The following is an 11,110-nucleotide window of genomic DNA, read 5'->3' on the forward strand; positions in this document are numbered from 1 at the left end:
TATGTTGAAATATGCCAGACTGTTAACATGTATTGTTTGATCTGAATTAAGTTCTTATAAACCACTTGTTTGAACTGCTTTTTACACGTGTAACAGATTGCAACTCTAAGTGAAGATTATTTTCAATTTTTATCAATATTTCCTTGCACATTTGTTAAAGTCTTCAAGTGGTGGTTAAGAGTTTACCTGAGATAGTGTTAGAGTGTTAATGTCATTCGCAACCATAATTTATATTTGATATGCTGTTTTTTATTGTCCAGTGCAAATATGATGCCAGATCAAAAGAAATGTATTATGCGTGCCATTCGTAAAGAATGTATTTTGGCAATCTCATCATGTGCAGCTGATCGTATACAACAGATTAGTGAAAGCAATGTCTACATCAAAGACATCACTAGTGCTATATGGGAGAACATAGAGTGCAGGTTGCGACTTGAAGGCCAATACGAGTTGTTGCTTCCAGCTGGGATACAAGAATTTGACCCCCACCACAAGGTCAGGATAGTGTTGGGCAATATGAAAGCATGTTGCAGAGACTTAAAGGAAGATATCCCACCTGCCTGCGACATGTCAAAATCAGAGCTCTGGGATAAATTGTGGGAAGAACAGAAGGTAAAGATGAAGCGTGAAAGCGCATGACCAAGTAGCCTTACCCAAGAGATTGAAGATGGCCCAAGATGCGCAAACAACTTTGGGAGGTCGATCCGATGCCAGCGGTACCGACACAATCATGCGCACTGCTTTGAATGCAAAGTGCGCTCATCTTGTCGGCATCCCTCACGAAGCCTTGGTAGAAGGTATGAGGATTGGAGTAGGCTCCTTCACTGTGTGCACATTGTACACCATCAAAGGCATCTCATTTTTTCCAGACCACATTACATATGTGGAAAAATGTTACAAGGGAGGGAGTGAGGCGAAATTTGACAGTTTTTAGAGAGAGCAAGGAATGCAAACACTTCACCCCTCCATTGTAAGGTGCATTGGGTTTACTACAGAAGCTCCTTGGATCACGATATTCCCATACTACAATGGGGGTACCGTGGGCGACATGATGTGTCGCTTACCATTCGCTCACGGATTGTTCAGATGACACATGCACAAGCTACACACACGGCTGGAGGTCTTTCCCTGTAGCAAATCTTCCTATAAGCGTGATAGACACGGTGCGGATCAAAGCAATGATCGAGCAGATGCCAAAAAAATTTCATGCCTTAATCGACGGCGTTGCGACTGCCACTCGGCCGGTATAGTGCACAGTGACCTGCATCCGTTCAACGTAATGTTGGACTTTACTCACACCAATAAACGCCATGTCGGCATCATTGATTGGGGTATGATGCTGAGAACACCAGCTAAGCGCGTAGCAAATAATTATCTACATCCAAGCTCATAGTCGGACGAAGCAGTTTTGAATGCACAGAGAGCAGGGAATGACGAGATGGCTAAGCGACCGTGGATTCCTGAACTATACTATCCACGATGCACATATGCATACACAAAAGCGAGCGACATTTATGCATTGAGCTACCTATTTGACATGCTGGCAGATTTTTGGAGTGCAGCCATAAAAGTTTATTTTCCAGAAGAAGTTTTTCACCACCCGGACGAAGATGTTATGAGGGCTATTCGAATTAAAGTAGATTGTTGGATGAAGTTTAAAAAGTGGGACCAAAGAAGGAATGATTTTGACGTGTTGATATTTTTCAAAGAAAATTTAAAGACAGACCCTAACCCTGTCCAACGTCCACTTGTTGAATTTGCACCATCATTTTATCCGATTTAAACATTTCTATGATATACATATGTCTTGTCGAGTGTATTCTTTTTTTTATTGAAGTGTATTATCTGGTTTGAAGTGGTTCACCTAATTGAGTCAATTATCTTTAGTCATTTCAAATTCTTCATTTAACTGTCAGTATTTCATATTTGCCTTGTGGTTTAATTAGTCGCATTTGTTGTGGTTTGATTTAGTGGATTCCGCGCAGTGTCCCAATGAGTGAGAATATATATTTGCCAATGATATTGAATATTTGTCTATCTATTGACTACAACTCTAAGAGAAAATGGCCGATGAAGAACAAGATATTGGCACCCAATCACTGCCTGATGATCAACAACAAGCGACTCTTAATGCATTTCAACGACAAACGACGCGTACTGCTCGCCGACTCTCAAAGTGCGCAAATCCAAAACCATATGCAATGGAAAGAGATCAATAAAGAAGTGACAAAGGACATGATCAAGACAATATGGTCATGTGAGGACGCAGAGATCAAGAAAGGAAGGTGGAAGGTTTCGAAGTGCAACCATGATGCGATCAAAGATAATGCTGAGAGGATTTATTTGGAGGTTTATGGCCATCCCCTGCACAATGCAGATTGTGCGCTATATTTTTCAAAAGTGTTATATGTTCACTTTGTGCAACATCGACCAGTAGAATTCTCGTCAAAGGAGACAACTGTTGCCACTCATGATTTAAGGGAGAGTTGTGTCACTCTCACCCAAGATGAGCTGGCATTGATAGTGGAATACGCTGACCTACAGTTAAAAAGAGAGAAGGATATTTACACGACACAATTGGCAGAGAAAGATGCAAAAATAACACGACTTTCTATGGCCACCCAGACACCGCAACCCTCACAAGTCTGGAAGGAGAAAAGCATTCACCGCTTAAGTCAAGACGTTCAAAATCTAACACAGTGAGTGAATCCAACACCTGTACAAGAGACACACATCAGCCACATTGTCTTGCATCCGAAGTTGGTCCCCTCATCTAGACTTCCCAATGTCCAGTTTGCTACAAGAATTTTGATGGATGGAGTGGATATTATACATTGATATGTGGTCATTATTATCATTTAGTTTGTCTTATTCGTTTGATACAAAATAGTAGTCGATGCGCAATCTATCCACAAGATATTCCACAAAGAATCTATATTATGTTTGGCATGGCAAACACATATAAATTCAAGCAAGCACGCCCAGATACCCCTAGCACAATTAGAAATCTGTTTGATGAGCAAGATGCTGCTTGAGGGCAACACAATTGAGATCGACAATGTACTATCACAAATATGAAGCATTGTAATTACTCAAAACATATTTAAATACAAGGTCTTTTACAATGTTTTTTGATATTTACTCATTCTACTTTCAAGCTATATTGAATTAGTTGAGTTGTTATCTGGTTCTAAGTCTGAGTGTTGTGGTTCTCTTTATAATTCAACCTCCACATCTATTATCAAATTCTCTTCTATTTTGTCTACAGTGCATTGAGATACACCAACATTGAACTCTTCTTCATCTTCGTTTTGACAATCATACAACCAGGTTGGCATTTCCTCCTTGTAGCCAGCACTTTCGATGTGATTCAGTATCTTTTTGTTGCAATACATATACACTAATTTTTTTGCTTTGTCTGCTAATAGTCTGTTGCGAATAGTGCTGTGAACATACTTGTACATATTCCAGTTTCTCTCTGAACTTGAGTTTGTTGCACATTGTGCGAGTACTTTCATTGCAAGGGGACGTAAGGTAGAATAATGCCCTCCACCATTCATCATCCACCACTTCCATGGAGGTTGCTCTTTTGCCATTACCTGTACAAAATCATTCGCAAAAGGACCTTATGCACTCATTTCTTTGATGCAATCAATTCGGTCCTGAGCGTTGGCGTAGAATGTGTAGAAATCGCCTACCACCTCTGTATTGGACATCAGATCTAAATTCCAATACTCTGGATCGAGCATGTAAACCACGCTATGGAGTGGACTAAGAGCGCTCTTCCACCTTGCATGAAAATACTTAGCCAAATTTTTTTGCTATTTGCAAGAGAATGGTAATCGCCACTCCTTGTCTACTACAGACTCTTTCAGCTCTTCAAGATTTTCAAGACTCTGTTGAACTGACCACCATGTCATCTACACTTTGCCCAAGCCTTGGCGCCCTTTGATCAAGATTGCGGATCGCAAACATAACGGGCATCATTACATGATATGCATCCATTACACTCTTCCACAAAGCAACCTTGTTTACATTGCCACGTAGACATGTAATTTTATCTTTCACTTTTTCTTTCTGCTCAAGCTGCCATTCATCAAAGGCCGCGCAATTGAATGTGTCAATCACAACACATTTATTATGGAGAAGTGATTCCAAAGTATAAAAGTGTGTGCAGAACTGAGTTTCAACAGGAAGTTTCAGCATCACTGACATCCGCATCCTATACAAATCGAGCACTCTTTGTCCTTTCAAGATAAATTTCACAACCTGACGTGCTGTATCAATTATTTTGGCGAACCATGTGGTTTCTTCGCTAGTGTACCAATCTTTCAGCACCAAGTTCAAGCTGTGCGTATTACAACCATTGGCAAAAATGTGTGGAAAGCACTTCTTTATTAATTTACTGGCATTTTTACAATTTTTGCGTTGTCCATGACTACTTGAACGACATGTTCATCACCAATTTCTTTGATTACATTAATCAAGACCTCAGAAATATATTTGCCACTTTTAATTGCACCAGAACTATCAATCGTCTTCTTTGAACATTTGACCAGCCATCACTCACAATCGTACATCCTGAAAGCGAAATATTCCCAAGTATTATTTTGCCAACACACTCTTTGACTTTGATGTAACATTTGTCCAAGAAAACATTTCTTATCGTGTGATAAAAAGGACCTGAAAATCCTTGAGCAAACTCACCAATTTTCTTCCAAGCAGCCTTCCAATGATTGTTGTCTACCATGACCAAAGCACTTCCAGTAAAGAATATTGCTTTGGCGAGTGCAGTTTGTGCTTCTTCTAGACACTGCACTCGAAAGCTTTGATGTAATGATTTTTGACGCATTTGACAAAGTCCACCTTCATTGTGACGTTTAAAAGGAACACTGCCTGGAATTTCCTCTCCTTGCGCAGGTTGTTCTCCAAGGTTAGTTGGTGTCACTACAGGATCTGCGGAGTTACTATTTGGCTCTGGGAACTCTTGACTCAAAGGCACAGAGCTATATATCTGTTGTCTCTTGTCACCCTTTTTGGCGAGCTCTTCTCTCAAACGCTTTGCAACTGCAAGTGCCTGAGAATGTTCACAGTTCTTACAACTGTTTTTAGCGCTACCCAGAAAATGATCCCTAATACGTGGTGCACCGCTTGATTTTGTTGTGTGACAAAATTTACATTGCCACTCCATATATCGGCCGCATATGTTGTGAGCATAATCCCACTCTTTGCCAGTAGCTTTTTTATTCTTTGACTTCTTCGTACCACTTGTGTCCACATTTTGCTCCATTGCTTTTAAATTAAAACTGAAGACAAAAGAACAAGATGTTTAGTTTTTGAATCACTTTTCTTGTTTTCAATATATATTATAATTTAAAAACCATTCAATATGAAAGTAACCATGATGCACAATATGAGATTTTCAATGCACGCTAGTCAATCCACATATTGATCACCTATATTGTGAGCAACCATACACATTGCAATGTAGTCTATGCATGACATAATAACTATAACAATGCTATGAATCTCTCTATGCAATTATTATTAATGATTATTTATATGTCCACTTTGATTTGCAAACAATAACACACATCTAATTTCATTTGCTAAAAAAAACAAACGAAAGCAATAAAATATATGATTGGTCATTTCATGCACTAATAATCTATCGTAATACATAATGCACTCTCTGTATAAACCAATGCATGAACTAACGCAAATAAATCTTCAATATAATCACTCAATTGAGGACTACTTGTACCCAGTGAAGGATTGTAGCCCACCCATGCAACCAATTCAATATATGAAAGCTATTTTAACCCAATCAAGGAACTCTTATATTGTGGAGTGACAAGTGTAAATCAACTCAAATGCAAGACTTCACGGATCTTTATATGCCCGGTACACTAGTAGAGGACATCCGACACTTGACTATCGACTCTTCATTTACATATGCTCATCTTCTAAAACCAATTACAGCCCTCATTTGGACCAATGACTTCTTCGCAATGAGCATGATTCTCCAAGTTTTCTGTTGTTTTGGTTTCGTACCTTTATGTCGATAAACGAATTAATTTTTTTTAGAAGTGGCTACCGAATTAAGAATCACGTTCGGCCCAAAAAAAGGACCTGTGACTGTGTAACCTTAGGTCAATTCACAAGGAGATGACTATACCCGGCACTCGGATACACTCCCAAGGATTTGCCTGGCTAAAAGACCGGGGTTAGCACACTATTTACTATATATAATTACTCCTGCCGACCTTTTTCATTTTCCCGGCGGGCCTGCCGGGAAAATGAAAAAGCCCGGCGGGCCCTGTAGAGAAAAATAGAAACCTCGGAGGGCTAATCGGCTCTATAGGTTTTTGCAGGTCAAAATCAAAGTCACTTTAACAATTAACATGATCACGTGATTTTTTTGTGTAAATACTAGAGTTATTGACGTAATCACCCGACCGTGATTACGTTAATGAAATCCCTGATTATGGAGCTAAGTTGGACCCACTGTATATAATTCTTGTTTAGGTTGGCTGGTGCTAGGTGGTCCCTCTTAGACTATAGTTTTGGATACTTGCTCTCGGCTATCATAGTCTCTAGGCTTTTTTGGTTTAAGGGTTGCAGGTTTATCCAACGTTACTAACCTTGATTTTATATGATCTTTCAGGATCACACTCATTATGAATTGATTGCTCGCATGAGAGTCATCCAAGCATGCAAGAATTTCAAAACAAATTAGACTATACTTAAAGGACCACCCTCCAAAAAAATCCCTTGCCCTTAGAACTAGATCCTTTCTTGCCCAAAAGACCAAAAGCATTGTAATTTGTTACCCTAAGTAGTCTCTTTTTAACTCGCCAAATTGTTTGTTATAGGCCCTTGCTCTTTTGCAAGGCCTACAATTAACCTCTAGACCTCTTTTTGTGGAAACTTCCATTGTCTTGAGATGTATTAGCAACTTGGAAGCATCACAACTTATTTATGAATCGGCTTTAGCTTATGATAAAAAGTCTTCTATTTTGCACATGCTTTCTTTTAATGATTGGGTCAAGATCTTGGCCACTTTAGACAAGGATAGTAAGGATGGTGTAGCTATGATTTCCTAGTACATTGGTCAATTTCTTATACTCTCTTTACTATACAACCAAGAGGTGGCTCAGTTCTCTTCATCGGGGGTGATGTTATCTAACTTTCTTAAGAAGTTATGTGGCCTTAACCCAAATTTTATTAGCACCCCTACATTCTTGCTATCCCTCAAACCAATGGCATCTTCTATAGGGATAGTGCTACTTTGGAAGCCGTTAAGGAATTTCAAAACAACCTTTGCTCCCTCAGTGATTCTAACCTTTTGGAGATGGCACCCAAAGTGTCTAAAGTTTTTTCTTTTTTACATGTTAGACAAATTGAGGTTGAGTCTTTTGGTGCAGATCATCAGCTTTGGGTCCTTCCCAACAAAGCCTTTTTAGTACCTATCCTTAGCGAAACATGGGTATATCTGGACAACCTCCCTACTTTCACTGTGGAGGATTGCAGACTCAAACTTCTAAAAGGAGGGCAGTTCTTGGACAAAGGGGAACTCATCAAGGCTCCCTTTAGCATGAACTTTGTTGACCAGTCTAAATGTTCATCTAATGCAGGGTTATATATTCGTAAAAAATGCAACATGAGGTTCTCCAATCCTCAATCCAAACTTCTACACTGAATCATTTAGAATGTTTTCCAGCCTTATTTTAAATGTACTTGCAAATTTCTCTACCCTAAAGCCTCTTGCGATTCTAGTATCATGTGTTTTGACCATGCTATCTGGTATATTCTCAATCACTTGGACCAACTCTTCTTGAAGAAACCTGTGGACTTTGATCTATTCGTTATCTGCTCTTAAATGGGTGGACACGTGAGGCAGCTTGTTATTGCTCAAATTTCTTTTAACATCTTTTGTCAGCTGACGTTTGATATTCTTAAGGAACTCAAATTTGAAAAACACAAAGGAACCTCCAATGATGAAAGCGGAGCAGAAAGCTAAGTAGAAGGAGTTTAAAAGAACCTTAAGGAGGTTTGGACCATGAAATTGAGTCCAAGAGCGATAGAGCGGGGCCAATCAATGTTCCCTCACACTATAAAAATTATACTCTGCAAGATTGATAGATCATCATGGAGCAACCAATGAGACAAACCAAGGAACCTAGAAAATCCTATGAGGGTCCTAAAAATGCCAAGAGGATTGACTTGGAGAAGACTCAAAGCCTGCATACATAGCTACCGATTGTCTCAAGAAGAAGAAGCAATCCTCATCAAACTCTAGAGGAGTACATGGATGTCTTTGCTTGGTCTTACAAAGATCTCAAAGGAGTAGATCCTAAAATCTGTTAGAACACTGTTCCTATGAGTGGTGACGCTAAACCAAGTAGACCAAGGCCCTATACCTACAATGAGACATTCACTAAAAATATCAAGGAAGAGATAGAGAAACTCAAGGAAGCTGAGTTCATATACAAAATTGAACACATCGATTGCGTATCACCAATTGTGGTAGTACCACCAAAAAAGAATGATAAACTCAGAGTGTGCATTAACTTGAAGAAGGTGAATGCAGCTTCCATGGCAAGATAACTATCTTCTTCCCATCATGGATCATGTTTTAGAGTGGGTAGCTAGAAAAGAAGCTTACAGCTTCTTGGACCGATTTTTTGGTTATAACCGATTGGCCATAGAACCAAAGGATCAACATAAAATGTCTTTTCCCATGGAATGGGGAATCTTTACATATCGAGTGATGCCGTTTGGGTTAACCAATACAGCAAAAACGTTCTAGAGACTAACGATCCATGCATTCAAAGAGTATCTACAAAACTTTTTAAAAGTTTACATGGATGATCTTTGTGTGCATTCAACAATAAGAGAAAATCATTTTGAGCACCTCAAGTGTGTCTTTGATAAATGCTGTCTATAGGATTTTTTAAAATCCTAAGAAATGTGTATTCATGGTTAGGCAGGGCAAGAATCTCAAACATATTGTCTGGAAAAATGGTAGTTCTACTGATATGGAAAATGTGGCGGTGATTGCTGAGATGCCTAGACCAAAGAGCGTCAAGGAAGTACTCACTTTGAATCGACTAAAGAAGGCAAAGTGTCCTTTCAAAAGCTTAAACAAGCCTTGTCAACATCACTGATATTGAAGACCTCTAACTGGAACGAAGTTTTCCATGTGCATGTAGATGCTTCAAATTTTTGTATTGGGTGCATACTAGCTCAACCAAGAGAGCGGACAATGGATTTTTCTATTTCATAGGATGTTAGCAGGCAGCTAAACGTAGCAAAAGAGAACCACACCATGACTGAAAGGAAAGGACTTGGAATGGTGTGTGTAGTGAAATTTTTTTGACGCTACTTATTATTGGTTAATAAGTTTTTCTTCTTCATGGACCACCAAGTCTTACTCTATCTGGTCAACAAGGCATGCAATACTGGTAAAACTGTAAGATGGTTTATCATCCTACTAGAGTTTAATTTCACAGTGGTAGTCAAGAAGGGCACCACACATCAATGAGAAAATCACTTATGAAGGATCACTCCTGGGGAACCCCCGAAAGGAGTGGATGATGATTTGCTAGATGCTTACCTAGATGCTAAATCATTCCTAGATGGTTAGAATATTTTGTCTCTTTGATGACCATAGCTCAAGTAGATTCACAAATTCCACTCCCAATCACACCACGACTGGTAGAGAAATCGACTTTGTATGAGTTGTTGGCTGGGAGACTGTATCAAAAAATCAAAGATGGGATATTAGTTCTGTGCATAAGCCCTAAGGAACAAGTAAACTACATAAATCAAGCTTATACCACGGTAGTAGGAATTCATTTTTCAAAAGACCAGACTCTGTGAGACGATTGACCTGATTAGCAGTTTATTGGCCTACCATGGAAAGAGATGTTCATGCCTATGTAAAGAATAATTCCCAATGCAAAGAAAGAGCATCCATTCCACACGCCATGTTATTCAAAAATATCCATTACACCTGTAAGGTTTCCACCTTTTTGGAAGTGAGAAAATAAACCCTAAAGCTTTAATTGAGATCACCAGACCAACAAACTAGTAAACCACTTCCAAAAAGGTTTCCACCTTTTTGAAAGTGGAAAAATAAACCCTAAAGCTTTAATTGAGCTCACCAAACCAACAAACTGGTAAACCACTATCTTAGAAGTAGCAAAATTGGTATTTTTGGAAACTTAAGCACGACAAATCTATAGCTAGGAATTTTTAGAAGTGAATTCAGATGAAAACCGACCCCGCTATGGCCTCCAAAAGTTTTCATAGCTACTTTTATTTGATAAAATAATTGAAGCAAAAGACCTTCTAGAAGACTTTTTATACCTCCCAGATATTTTTCCAGATATTTAATGTTTAAGCAAAAATAAGCATGAAAATTAGCAGATTTGACAATCAAGATTGACAGGTGCTAGGGAGGATATTTTTGACCTACTAGGAGCTAAAATAGTAGTAGAGGGTGCTTCTTAGAGATGAGGGGCTGCCCGAGGTTGCTAAATTGAGATCTAGTTGCCAGAAGCCTTTAAATAGACCCCCTACGCTTCTCATTTTTACTTAAGACTCGGAGACCTCGCCAAATCTCTCTAGCATAGAGAGACTTTGCCCAAGAATCACTAGAGAGAAAAAATCTAGTTGATTAACAAAGGTAATTAATGCTAATACTTGCTAACTAGTAGAAATATACTAATCTATATTTAAATTTTTTCATTAATTTAATCAATTAAGAAGATTAAATCTCTCTCTATTATAAATTACACTCTTAATATTAATACCTTGCTGATTATTCAAATTATGATTAATCTAATTAATTATTAATCTCTATTAAGGTTAAAATTAATTTAAACTTTTTTCTTAATAAAGAGAAATTATATAATTTAAGCTTAGATAATTACAAGATAAATATCAAAGCTTGTTATACTTTTAGGAAGCTAAGATAATTATATCTTACTTTTTTGATAAATTTTAGTAATTATTTAAATAGAATTTAATTATTTTTAGCCTTAAAATTGATGGAGAAATTAGGAATATATATATATATATGTGTGTGTGTGTGTGTGTGTGT

Source organism: Adiantum capillus-veneris, chromosome 2 (genome assembly GCF_014529385.1).
Source record: "Adiantum capillus-veneris isolate H3 chromosome 2, ASM1452938v2, whole genome shotgun sequence".
Lineage (NCBI taxonomy): Eukaryota > Viridiplantae > Streptophyta > Polypodiopsida > Polypodiales > Pteridaceae > Adiantum > Adiantum capillus-veneris.